Source organism: Melospiza georgiana, chromosome 3, assembly GCF_028018845.1.
Source record: "Melospiza georgiana isolate bMelGeo1 chromosome 3, bMelGeo1.pri, whole genome shotgun sequence".
NCBI classification, from domain to species: domain Eukaryota; kingdom Metazoa; phylum Chordata; class Aves; order Passeriformes; family Passerellidae; genus Melospiza; species Melospiza georgiana.
In genome coordinates this window covers 45,707,710-45,722,303 of record NC_080432.1, presented here as the reverse complement: position 1 = coordinate 45,722,303, position 14,594 = coordinate 45,707,710, and positions in this window count along the sequence as shown.

Genomic DNA, 14,594 nt, shown 5'->3' with positions numbered 1-14,594 from the left:
ACTGCCCTGGCACCTCCTACCCTCTGCCTCCCTGCCCTTCTTGCACACACTTGCTTGTGGGCTTCCCCGTTGCACGGGACTGCAGTGCTGCTCACTCCTTGCCTGCTGCCCATGTAGGCAGCCAGGCTTCGTGTGCCCCTGAGGACACCAGCTCAAACATCAGCTGGAGGGAGGAACTCGACATGAGGAGAGAAAATGAGCACTTTCTCCAGACACTCCTTAAAGACGGTCTCAGCAATTTTTATGTGCCGCCTGGTGAAATGCAAGTTAGCTGTTAGGTTGGCAAGGGAAACTTTTATGGACTGTTCACGCCCTTTGGGCACGACCCTGGCCCCATGTCTAAGCTCTCTCACACATGTGGGAAGCAGAAGTGCTATAGCAGGCAGCACAGTCACACACGCTGAAGTGAGATGAGAACCAGACTCGCCTGTTTAGTAGCCTCTAAATGCTGCTGTATCCAAATGAACCCTTTGATTGGATGGGTGTGCAGAGCAAATCTGGGGGGCAAACACACAAGATTGACTCATAAGGCAGAGGTCAAGCCATCACAAGAAAGATATTATGTGTTGGTGTAGGCATCAGGCACCCCAAATATCCACTGGCAATGTTCTCTGGAAAATGTGAACCCTAAAATTGCAGGTCAGCGTCTTCTGGAAGGGACTGCCCCCCCTGCCCACCCCCCCGCCCCCCCAGCTCAGCAGTTTCCATTTCATTTTTTGAATTATTAAAAGATCAAATGTTGGAATGCTGGATAGCCTGAATTCATTTGTCAGATCACGAAGTACTCATAACATTTCTCAGCCTTAATAACACATCTGCTCTTAAAATGTGGTCTCTTGATAATAGCTGGCTGAAAGTGTCTGAATTTAGGGATTATTTGAGACAACAGATTTCCTTCTATTTGGAATTGAATGAGGCATCTGCTCCCTCACCGTCAGCTTTGTGGGATATTCTCAAGGCAATCATAAAAGGGCAGATCATTTTGTACATTATGAGAAGGAAAAAAGACCTCTGTTGGCAATTAAGAGACTTGGAAGGGTGAATTAGAGATCCGCAAAGGTACAACTTCATGTCTAAAAATTCTAGCTACACCATCCATTCTCCCCTCTGTCTAGGGTGGGACACAGATTTGTCTGATGAGTGGAGAGGGAGGGGGCAATTCTCCCATCAAAGGCAATGTTGGCAAAAAGGAAAGAGAAAGAAAATTAATCAGGAAAGGGTATGCGCACTCCATCTTGGATAACTGACCCAACAACATATTAGAGAGATTAGGACTCAGGATGGAGAGCAAGGCATGGATCCCTTGGAGGATTAAAGGAAATTTTGCCAATATTTATGCCAGTTTGGTACATCGGAAAACCAGGACAAAAAAATGAATGCTTGCAAATTATTTAACACATATTCATCATCAGAATCTTCTCCCACATATAAGCGGAAGATGATTAATAAAGAAGTAAAAACAAAAGCAACTGGAGCTGAGAGAAGGCGCTGCTTTGCACTTTGCAGGTATATAATTCATTCCTGGATGTGACACATGACAGGCAGGGCCCAGATGATGCCATTTGCTAGGGTAGGGCAGGATGCGTGCTCTGGACCACCTGTCCTGGCCAGCATACAGGTGAAGGCAGACAAATAAACAAGGCAGACAAATAAATATATGCATGAACACACACAATTGCATACATGTAGATCTGCATGTATCCATATATAGCACATGTATATACTCACATGCGTGCACACATTTATACATATAGATGTATAGATAAGTATATTTAGCTTTTTAGTCAAGTGACGCAGACTGCTGCAGCTGGAAATAACACTGTCTGCTCATGAAAAGACAGGCGTGTACTTAGACTTATTTATGTGGTAGAAAATGTGTTGGAGGGATGTGAGCTGCCTCAAAGCCTTTGCCAGAGCAGAGGGGAGCAATCTGTGAGACACCTTGGATGCATTTGCATCTGGGAATAATTATTTACTGTAAGACTGATCCCACCATGAAATACCTGGAGGAGGATCTCCTGCTTCAGGACGGGATTCCGGCAGGTGGGAATGTGTGCCCCATGGCCTCACTGTGATGCACAGGAGTCCCCAGTGTGTGGTGGGGAAGACTTTTCTGGTTGGTAGGAGGTGAGCTGCTCTGTTTGACCTGAGACAGGCAGAGGAAGGCACCTGACACTGGATGCTGGCAGGCAGGCATATTTATGAAAACGTGTAGCCTGAGTTTGGGAAGGCGACTGAACCTTAAGGGTGTTGTTAATTATTTTGTGTTTTCTAATACCTGTCTAGAGTCCAATAACTGACTTTTGTGAAGGTCCTTTTCTGAAAATGATGGCCCTTCATTTTGAATGACTGAAACCATAGGGAAAAAGTCTAGGACTTCACAGCTCTTCAGCTCTGCACCAGTGCCTTAGACATTGCACCTGCCTCTGTAAAATGGGATGAGGCAGAGGATGGATTGTGCTTTGCCACCTCAGAGAGTGTGTGGTTCCTCGGCACAGTACAATGTACATAGGACCCTCCCAGAGAGGGAGCAGCAGTGGCTGAGCTTTCTGCTCTGGGCCAGTGGCATTGCTGTTGGCAGGGCAGGTATTTGGCTCACAGCTGACTCGGGGAGAAGGAGCAAATGCAAATGCTCTACATAATATACCCACAGGTCAGTGAGCATCGCACACCGTGCTCTACGGCTGCGCTGCAAAGTGGGAGTCTGCTCCTGTTCCCAGCCCAGGAGACTTGCTCTTTAGCGAAAGCCGTGGGGGCTTACGCTGAGAAGGTCTGCGGTGCAATCCCCGGCCTTGGCAGCGCCGCCCGGAGCCGCTCCGAGCTGCGGCGGAGCCCGGCCGGGGCCGGCGGGATGGATCCCGTGCGGGGCTCCCGCCGGGGCTGGGCGTTCGCGCTGATCCTCGGGCTGAGGGCACGGTCTCAGCTAGCGGGCTTTCATTCGGGGATGCCTTGGTTTCAAAGGCAGCTTTTTAGCACTTTGATCGAGGCTCACATCAATTCTTCATGTTCTGTATTAGATATTGCAATTTATATTACGAGAGGTATTTGAAGTTTCTGATTTTCCCCTCGGCCACCTTTAAATCTAATTTCTAATGCCTTAGCCACTCTAATGAAGTTCTCAGTAGTTTACATTGTTATTAAACCTCTGTTTGGGGAATATAGCTTTAATCCTCATTATATACCAAATATGGGTATCGAATATTCATTGTGTAATTGCAATTAAAAAATACAACCCCCAAAGGATCTTTTATATTAATTTAAATTATCCTGCACTTATATTATCGTTTGAAATAACCTATACTGCTGCAATGTCTTTATTGAAGACATTTCAATGTCTGTAGTTATACTTAGAACTCCTCCTTTTTTCAGTTAAATCCTGTTCTATGACACTGTAGTCATGTAGATATAGACTTACAGCAGTATTATATTTGAACCTTTTTTTTTCACCCTCTTTGTATTTTAAAGAAACAGTTGAAATCACTAATTTTGCATTCAGTGTTAGCAAAAGTAGAGTAATTAATCCAGGCAGCTTTTTCATGCATTTGACAAAGCTTCATGTCACATGAGCTGTTTTCTCTTTATAAGCAGAGACAGATTCTTTACTCCTTGCAAGTATCAAGAAAATCATCAAGATAAATCTCCAAATAACACATTGAAGGACTTTAAAATGCAAAATTTACCGTTTACAACTTAAATATGAAAAAAACCCAATTTATAATCTTCTGCATATAGATAGCATGGTTTGGGATACATTTGCAGTGGATTTCAATAAAGTAAACTGCTAGCAATTTACAAGATTATTCTTTTAAACTAATGTTTGTAGATAATAATACCATCTTATCTTTAATGTATCTCTCTTGATTCTTACACTGAACATCCTTTACAAGAAAAAAAAAGGGATTTTGATGTCGTTAGATGAGAAATGCTATATTTACAGATGATGATCTCTGTGTTTGAAAGCTGTGTTAGCTCGCATCATCTCCAAGGTAGAGCCAAGCTTACTGCTGTGTAGCAGCTCAGTTACAAAGAAGGGACTCCAGCTGTGGCCTCTGGGAGTCACTACTTGGAGCAGACCCACCAAGACCCATCACAGGCTTGCAGTCTGCATAGATATGATTGAATATTTTTATTCAAACATTATGGGAGAAAGCCTAAAAGGTCACATTTCTGCCTGCCACACAGCCCTTTTTTGTTTTTACAGCCATTGTAAGTATTAAATGGAGAAGCTCTCAGGCTAAAATAGAATTAGCATTAAAACAGATTCTGAAATCTGAGAAATTTGGTGGAAATCCATATATTTCTGATGCCCACCCTCACATTTTTTGAACTGACAAACCCAAATGGGAGGGCCAGGGGCAAGTTTCATACTTACTTCCCTGTTTTAAGCACGATCACCAAATGTGAGGGATGGGAAAGAGGACAGGAATGGGAAGATTTGGGACAGCGGAGGAACTGGTACGTTCCTCATTCTTTCTGTGCAATAGCCTCCTGCCTGCAGTCACTCAGGAGAGAAAAGTGTCCCAGCAGTGTCTCCAGAGAGCACAAGCACTCAGGATGCTTACATGGTGTGAGCTAATGGCTTTTGGAGGCTGAGTACTCCTCTCAATAAGATATAACAGGGGGCTCTTTGGAGTGGCAGCTGCTACCAAAACCATGGTGGGATTATTTGAACAACAGTGGGAGACACTTTCTTCTGTTGCAGTTGAAGGAAGCAGGAGAAGGAAGGAAAGTTAAAAGGAGTTCTGACATGAAAGCCATGTCCATGGCTCCTTGTTCCCTATAAAGACTGATCTGGCAGCATTCCAGCTAAAGAGGTGTTTCAAGCCTCTTGTGATCCTCTGGACTTTCTGGACATCATCTGTGTTAGAACTGGGCCCTCCCAGTCTTGTGGTTGAACCTGTCACAGCACATGGACAGCAGGGACTCCACTCCAATGCTTCATGTCCAGGAAGTCTTATTGCCCTTCCTGTTTTATCTCCTGTCTTTCTACTGTGTGCAGCCTGTGCATCACCTGTCCTTAACGCACAGCTTGATTCCCCGGCCACCCACACGGCAGCTGGAGCCAGGAGGCTCCTCCTTTTCCTGGAGTCTTGGTAAGCAAAGCCAGGTGGTGCAGGGGAGTGAAACCCAGCTCTTGCAGGTAGGGCCAGGGCTATCAAGCTCCCCACCTATGAGGTGATTCTCATCAAGATTACCAGGTAGGAAAGACATCAGTGCTGGATGCTCTTGGCCCATTCCATTGCTGCCAGAGGATTGGAGCAGCTTGCAGGTACAAGTAGCCCCTCTAATTGAGGAAGGGGAGCAGCCTGTTGGCCTCTCTACTCTTCATGTGGATCAAGACTGTAAGTGCAATGGGATGAGTCAAAGTTCTTGATAAGAGAAGACTTCACCTTGCCTGTGCCTCCCTGTCCTTCCACAGCCCTGACTGAAGATGGAACCACAGTGGTTCTGGTGCCAATGACCCCACATGACTGGCAATTTAATGTTGAGGTTGTCCTTGGGTGTCCTCTTGGGAAGGCTCTTTCCAGGCTGGTTTCTGTGAGCTCCCTGTCTGCAGGAGTTACTTCATGGAGGTTAGGCAGAGCTAGGTTTATGGCAACAGCCCTGGGGAGCATTTTTCCAGGGAGCTCAGGGGTATGGGAATGTTTTTTAATTGCCAAATTTGGCATCACTTCCTCAGGGGCTGGGTCTCAACCTTTAAGTAATGAGCACTACAGGTTCACTGTCCAAAATTGTACCCACATTTCTTTTACCTGCAGTTATCTTATCTCCATTCCCATCACTGATTCCATGCATAGGCAAGCATTGTTAGTACTGTAAGAATTAATCACATACTGTTTGAAAAAAAAAATTGACATTTGCATTTCAAAACTCTCACCAATTCTAAACATTTATTCTACAAAACTTGGAAAGATTGTAGTTCTGTTTCAAATTATTCCAGCACCGTGGGCATTGCCACAGAATGTAAAATTACAGAACATATGAGACTGAAACCTGACACCCGTTCTTCCCTGTTGTGAAGTGTCGTTGATGAAAAATACACAAGTTTGAAGAAAAAAAATTATGTAGGAGCATGACCTATTCCCAAAGCAGCTAGCCAAATTCACTCATGTTTCAGAGACAGCTGCATATGTAAATAGAGTAGGGGACACTTCTTCAAATACAATCAAATTGGTTTAAAATAGTAAGAAAACATGAAATATCTCCTACAGAATAATCTCCTGATGCTACTGCAAGGAAGTTCAAAGTGTTAGCAGAGAAAACAAAGGACATGATACTGTTTGAAAGTGTACCTTTTCTGTAATCAAAACAACACAGAATTTAGTGAAATTAGTCCTTATTGCTATTAAAATTCTCCTTCCTTTAAACATTTTTCAACTAGACATTTTTAAGTTTTGTACTCAAAGAGATGACTTTTGCATGAAATGAATAATCTACTCAGACATTTTAGTCCTTTAAAATGATCTAGAAAAAATGGTGACACATAGGTTGAAAGGAGCATTTATACGGAGGTGACATGAGTGAAACTGGAATTGAGTATAAATACAATTGTATTAAATGTAAGTATAAATATTAATATAAATATTCAATACATGTAATTTAAAGATCCCCCTCATCTGTGTATTTGCACATATATGTGTGTATATTTTGCTGCACACACAGACACACACATGCTGATGTATCTATGCAACGCTTTCATTTGAAGACTCCAAAATGCTTCAGCAAGTTGAGTATTGTGCTTAGCTGCTCTCCTGTTACAGATGGGGATGTTAAAGTGCAGGGATGTTACATGTGCAAAGCACATTGCTTTCTTGGATGTAATAACCAGTAAATGAGTTCCCAGCTAGCAGAGGAACTGCCTCTGTCACCTTCAGCAAGCCACCTGTTGCTTTTGAATGGAGAATTAGCCATTTTGGTCCAACATTTCATCTTCCCATTCCAGCTGCTAGTTTTCACCCTACCTGAAGCAAGCAAAAACCACAAAGTTCTGACATTTTTCAAACAGAGTAGTCCATTCTTTAAAAAACAAGCCTAACCTCCCATAGTACACACCATTAATTTCCCAGATCTGGGCCTGCTTCTCACCCATGCAGCATTTAATTCCTTTCTTAATCTCTTCTTTATCCATAAGTAAGTAGGAGTGTTATTTGAGTAAGGAATGAGCAAGAGCTGTAGGCTTTAGCCTTTGAGTTACAGAGATGAAATAGTTTACACTCACAATATGTTGTATTATTTGAAACAGGCAGATAATATTTTTCAGTGAAAATTAAATTTAAAACATATGTCGACGATCATCCACATCTTTCACAAAACATTGCATGTTCCTGAAGGTCCCTATTTCACAAAGGTTGGACAATTTTAACTTGATTCCCTGAACTGTTCATTTACTCTTCTTTTTCTGATTTGTTTTGCCTCTTGCTCTCTTTTATCAAATCACCTGGAGAGGTAAAAAGGAACTGTCCCACGTAGATGGGCCAGTTCTGGAGCACACATATATCAAGAAGCCCTCCAAAATCCCAGGGCTGCAGAGGTGGCATCCCCTCCCACCCCAGCTTTTATACTGATCTGCTCAGTGGTCCACCAAGGAGTCCAATTTTAAGACATAAGTTTAAACATTCTTTGCCAGCAGTGTCTGGGAAACAGCAATAAAGGAAAATCTCTCCACTACCCATATGGGCTGCCTTTGCTGTAGAACATGAAACCCTGGCAGACCCCCCCATCTCCTTACTCCTTCCTCTTTCACACCAAAAATGCTCTTGGAGGAATTTAATTTTAACTGTTTCTTCATCACATTGTAAAGCAAGCATTGCTACGGGTTTCTGTGCTGGATGATCTACTGCTCACAGCAGCCCAGCTTCACTTCCCTCGCATTTGGGGAGGCTGGGGCAGAGCAGAGGTGCACACTCAGGTCTGTGGTGGACCTCAAGGTCTGCTGAGGACCAAAGTAAAGTCTCAGTTCCCCTGAGCCTGACCACTATAGCCCTTGACCCTGTTCCACTGTCAGGTGTTTGCTTCTAGGGGCTTCAACCTGGGCTGCTAACCCCATTGCCTCCTGTTAACCCCAGTTCTCCACCACTTTTTATTCACTGCTGCCCATTCTTGCTTTCCAGGCTCCTTCTCCCAGTCAGCCCTGCTTCCTTCTGGCTCCCAGCCCACCTGTCTTGAGCCATGTCCACATCTGGGATGAACATGGCTGGGGCTTTGGAAATAAGGAGCAGCTAAAGGGGCCTGCCTTATGGGTAAGTGGGGAAAAAATGTTCCAAGGGCTGGGTGGTAGTGGGGTCAGGGGGGACAGAAAAGAGGAATGAACTTCACCTCAAATCTGGTGGCAATCAGAAGGACCTCGATACTAGAGGTACTAGAGTCAAAACTGTGGCAAGATAAAGGTTTTAATAGTGCTCATTCCCAGTATTTAAGGTGGTGGATCTGCAACAAATGCTGTATTAACTCCAAATATATTTGTAAAACACTTTGGTTTCATCCCCTTTATAATAGTTACGCTGAGATTTTGCTGAATAGTACGCTCCTCAGTATTGCCTGATTCAGAGCCAGGTTTATAAAGACATTTAGGTGCTCCTTCCCACTGATTAAGGAAGTAAAAAGCCTAAATTGGTTTAAAAATCTACCCTTGAGAGCTGCCATGTGTGTCTGGGCACCTGGAGCACTTTAAGATTTATGGCATATAAAGACCCAGTGAAGATCAGAGAAATTCTTTGCCAAACACAAATGGCAATGAGATGTACTTTGAACCATCAGTACCGCCTTTAATTTTCTTCTCTAAAGATCAGTGTCAGAGAAGGATATAGTGAGTCTGTGTTTGGGGGCCAGTTCTGCAAACTGGGTCTGATGCTGCTGCCATGAGACTGTTGTCCTCAGCAGAAGCCAGACCAGATCTAAACAACTTACTCAGTGACACATGGCAGTGACTTACCTGACACAGATCTCCTCTGGTTTCCATGGGCTCAGGGGAGAAGGGAAACCTCATGCCCACAGAGCAGCAGAGAGTTGGATTGCAGCTGGGCTGCAGGCACTGTGTGCCAGCCAGTGTGCTCACCAGCACTTGTTCAGCTCTTGGCTCTAACTGGAAACTTGGGCTTCTCCTGCCTAGATGGTAATGCCAGGCTCTCTGAGGTACACCCATTTATCTATATCAAATGGGAAGGTGGAAACAAAAGATGCTTCAAGATGCCTGAGTGATTTTTTCTGTTTGATCTGATTAAACGTATTAGAATATGTTACAAGCAAAAAAGGCTTTTTCAAACACATTCAATTTCTTTCAGTCCATTGGGCTTACAAGACTAAATAAACCCTCTCTTATTGCTTCATAATATCAATAATACCCCTGAAATCATTCTGCACTTAATGAGCAATTTAAGAGCATTAAATGCTGTGAACAATCAATTTGCTGGGTATTATTGTGCTTCTGTTTATAAATGTCTAATTATATAGGTCAGACTTGCTCGTAGCCCATTACCTTTGGTAGCCAGTTGCAGACTTCTGACTCAGCACAGTGAAAAACAATTCCTTTATAAACCTCTCCCAGAAGCAACAGCAAGACCAGAGTACCCATATGACTCTCTAGTTTTTGCTTTGCCATCAGCATGTGGCCCCCATTCGTGTCCCCACCACCCCGTCCCTGTGCATGGCAGCCCCTCCACAGGCAGGTAATGAGGAAGGCAGAGCTGTGCTGGAGAGGGGAGCACCACACGCCTTGGCAAAGGTTTCCCATAAAGATCTGTCCTCTAGCTGCGGATGCAAACTCAAGCTGGTCGTGCACACAACTCCAGCATGCCGAGCCCACTACCCCTCGGCACAGCCAAATGTTTCAGCAGCTGCCCTTTTGTCCTGTTTCTTAAATAAACAAAGAACAGATACAAATTAATGACCTAAATTTATGGCAAAACACACTGCCTTCCCAGAGCAAATAGCCTTAAAAGAACAGATGTTAAAATAGCATTTTGTACTCAGAGAGAGAAAACGGCTACCGTGCAAATGGAAAAGCTCAGGACGTGTAGAAAAGAGAAGCTAAAGCATCTAATTGTGCCACGCCGCCTCCCGCTACACCACAAACCCTGTAACCCTCTGATGGTGCCTTGCACAGAATAATTATCCTCCCTGGGGCATTCCCCATCCCTTCTTGCCTTTTCTTACAATCCCAGTAAACTTTCTCCTTTTATTCCTTTATATTCCTTTTGGAGATGAAAAGAGCAAAATGATCATTTTGCCAGCACATTAAACAGCGACTGGCAATCCGGTGCTGTAATCCTCAATGTAATTTAGCCCGGAAGAATTGTGCTCCCGCAACGCACCGTCTCAACAAACCATTCCTTTGAATTACCTCATTGTTTTACCCCAAAGGGTGCATTCATCATGCAGGAGAGATTATTTCTCACTAATTTTTCTGCTGAGAATTATCTTGCCAACGCCTATATTTAAGCATTGTTAATGATATCCATGCACCAAAAAAATAAAAAAGTAATTAAGATGGATAGAGAGCTTTGCAGAGCGAGTTGTTATTTTGTTATTTATTTATTATTTTTGCACAAAAGCAGGGGGAGACACAATCATGCACAGGAGGTGAATGTGCCTTTCGGGCAGCAAGCAGTCTCTGCCATCCAGTGCCGGCAAAGGCAGGAACAAGCGGCACCGGGTCATGGCGAGAGGAATTAGAAGGCATCTCTGTTTTCCTGCCCAGTAAGTGCATTCTGTTTATACTACACCACATTGTATTTCTAGTCTTACTCAACATTTTAATATACATTTTCTTGTCAGGCGTCTTGGCAATCGGGTACACGACTTGCAAGATGGACTGAGAATTCCACAGGTGGACTGATTAGTGGGTGGCATTTCTGAGCTCCAGCAAGCTGTTAGCATTATGTCTGTTTGCTTTAGGTACAGATGTGAAATGATTTGACAGTCAATCTCAAAGTGTGTGTGAGTACTTGGGCTTTTTTATGCTTTTTTTTTTTTTTTTTCCCTTCTTGGTATGTCAAACTCTTCTTATAATACAATCCTCATCCGTCTGGTTGTCCATTGAAAAAGCATCCCCCCCGTACCCCCCTCCTGTAGCCAATCTGGATGAGTCATGCATTATTCAGGAGATATAATTTGTAAGTGTCAGAAGTGGCTTTGGTTTTTTTTCCTGTTCGCTCATTTGAGGACCACAGCTGTCGCGACCAGGAGTCCTTGCCGGGCACGAGGGTTATCCCACCGCAAAGGCGAATTGTTTCCTTCGGGTAACTTGTCCGAATGCAAGTTCCCTTAACAAAGCCGTAGTCGTAAGCAAATGGTGTTTGACAAGTGGAATTTTCTGTTGACTTGCTCATTTCATTTCCTTCTTTTGGCAGAAACATTTGGAACTTGATTTTCTTGCAGTTACTATGAGCCCAGAATAATAACTCCTAAATCAACACTGAGGAGGTGGAAAGGTACAACAACACAAACACTCAGTAACAGTCAGGACAGCGACATGGAAATATGAGTTGACATGCAGAATAACCACAAGTGGTGCATAATTTATTGATTGCACCTTGTCATGGGAATGATGAGCTCTCAGCTAGAGGAATTATATTTTATATATTTCACAACTTTGGGGAAAAATATAAATATTATATATACAAACTGCATATACACTAACTAATGGATAGAGCAAGATTCCTATTTCCAGTTAGTGAAAAAATTATGTGCATCACAAGGCAATGTTTTCTGGAGCTGGGTAAGCCCAGGAGAGGAGATGCAGGAGGGTGGTGAAGGGGGATACAGTTCTGTAGCATTACTACTTGGGTGTTCAGGTGGACATGGTAAGGTTAGACCCACTCCACTTTAGTCTTAAAATTCCCCTAATGCTGGAAACCAGCTGTATTGTATTGGAAACATTAAGGATAAAATTGCTTTAGGTTTCAATACAGTATTTCAGTTGTGTAGTATTATATACATGAACTTGTAAGAAAAGTGCAGCATGAACTCGTGTGTGGAGACCAGCAAACTACCCTGGAGAAGCAGGGTGAAAGGTCCGAGAAGTGTCCATTTCTTATCAACTTTCAAGCTTTCAACCAGGCGGGTACTCGAGCCTCCCTGGCTAGGTACAACCCAGCAGCTCCTTTCTCCTCTCCACATTCTATTTGTTTTCAGCACCAGGAGAGCTGCTTTGCTCCCAGGCTGGGGCTGCCCCCCTCTCAAAGCTGTTGCTGTTTCCTCCTTGTTTTACTCCCTGGGTAAGCAGGGCACCAACTGAAGCAGACTGTTCCCTGTCTCTGGCAATCACACAGCCAGAAGAGGAGGCGCAGACACAGCACTGTTTGCTGAAGGACGGTGGCTCAGGCTCAGGGTGGGCAGTCCACAGGCACACACATGAGGACCAGCGGCTGCTCCACCAGCACTACCGACTCGACTGAATGGTTGAAACCCACAAATAAATGAGAGATCCAAGTGTTCACCCCACACAGTTTTCTTCCAACAGGTTAACCAACTGAAAAATCAGCTTCCACTACTTAAAATAAATTGATTTTTCCTCTTTCTACATTGGAAAAAACTGTAAGTGCTTTGATTTCTGCTGATTACCTACTACAGCACTTGAGTTACAACCCTGGAGTCAAAGCTTTCTCCAAGTAGAAAAGCTGTTTCTCCAAGTGCTTCTTTTTCAGTGCTATGAAGAAACATGTCAGAGGAGGCATGGCAATGCACTCCAAATGAGAAGCAGGGGCTCAGCTCAGTACTTGCTGGTATCAGCAACAGATTTGTCTATATCACCTTCTGCAGCTAGGAAAGTTGCTGCCGTGCATTTGCCATTTAAGTTGTGAGCTGGTTTCGTGCTGCTTAAGGAACAGCTTAAGTTGGAATAAAAGCAGCTTCATGGGAAGAAAGCAGTAACAAAGCCTTGGGTACCACAAAATCACAGCAGAAAGGTATTCCTCAGTGTAGCTAAAATGAAAGAGCCTTCAGCAGAAAGCTGGTGGTCCTGCTCTAGAGAACAGCAGCTGCTGCCTGGGTGACATGCACCTTGGTTTCAATGTGCTCAGGGTCCACACAGACTGTGACACACATTTTGCTTTATTTTCTCCCTTCAGACCGAGAAATGTTTATCACCCTGCTCCAGACAATACATATCTCACAATTTCCCATGATTTACAATTAAATCTTGTCTCACAAGTGGAAATAATTTCTGAACTGTTTATAATGCGAATGTGATGGAGACCTATGACTAAATATCTCGTTTATTATTTTGCATTAGTCCTCTGACTTTTTATGAGGTCTCTCTATGTCAAAAATAGAGAGCACTTCTGTTAAACACATATTTCGGGTGACCTTCTCAGAATAAGAAATTACCAGGCTGAATGCACCCAGATGTGAATCACAAGGAGTATGTGGAGGGCTGCAGGAATAAGCAAAGGCCAGTGTGCAGATGCGGCTGAGGGCTGCAGGGAGGGAAGCAGGGTGGGAGGACACAGCTCCCCCCGCTGCGCTCCGCGGCCGCTCCACAGGCACCCGACGAGCAGCCAGCAGCAGCTGACTCACCTCGGCGGCTGCCAGGGGTCTCTCTGGCAGAGATAAATTCCCTGTGAATTTAACCGGGTCTGCCTTCCTTAAGGCAGAATTATTGAGTTGCTGGGTAGGGAGGTGCATCGAGTGGGTCCCCAGGAAGGCAGGTAGAAGGCAGCAGGGCTTTGTTAAATGCCCAGGCTTCACCCCGCTGAGCCCGTGGCGTCCCTGGCGTGTGGCTGGAGCCCAGCTCCCTCTGCTCAGCGCAGTTGTCTCTTGCTGTGCTGCTTATTCACACATCCCAGCTCGCTCCGTCTAGCTGCCTGGGTACCGATGCCAGGGAAGCTGAAACACCACAGGCTCTGCAAGCCCACCCAGACCATAGACTCCAAAGTGCATACTGCTGCCTCTTCCTCTGAAATTAATATCTCAACTCGCTAAATTAAAGCAAGCAGGGTTTCACCCAGGCATGTTGTGATCACACCTCCAACTTGCAATATAGATTTACCATGTAAACTGCTAAGCAAGGTACAGTGCTCTCCCAGCAGGAGAAGACAATGTCTGCCTGCAAGGAAGAGGGTGGGAGAGCCAGGGTGCAGAGCCCTTCTCCAAACAGCTCCAGGGCACCTGGCTGCACCAGCACAGGAGACCTGGTACACAGACAGGGGCTACATGAGGAAAGAGGTTTCTCACTTGGAGAGCACTAAAGTCAGAGGCACAGAACATGTCTTATAAAGAAAGCAGAAGCCACCACAGCTGAACAAGGTGAGGCACACAGAGGTTGACCACAGAGCAGGCCACTGCCATGGCTGAGTCCTGACTTGCAAGCCCACTGCTGCAGAGGAGAGTGTCCCAGTATATCCCAGCAAGTGGAGTATTTTAGGAATGTTGCGCATCTGCGCAGAGCTCAGCGTTTGCAGGTGGGTCATTTCTTCTGCCCAGCCCCTTGCTGCGCCTCTGCTGAGTGCTCTTCAACGCAGCTTTGTCTGCACCCAACGCACTGCTGAGGCTGTTGGGTTTTTATCCTTTGCTTTTAAATCAGTAGACTTGTTACCATCTTTTAAAAGTGTGAATAGCTGCAACAGAAGCCATCAATTAGCACAAGCAAACAGGGC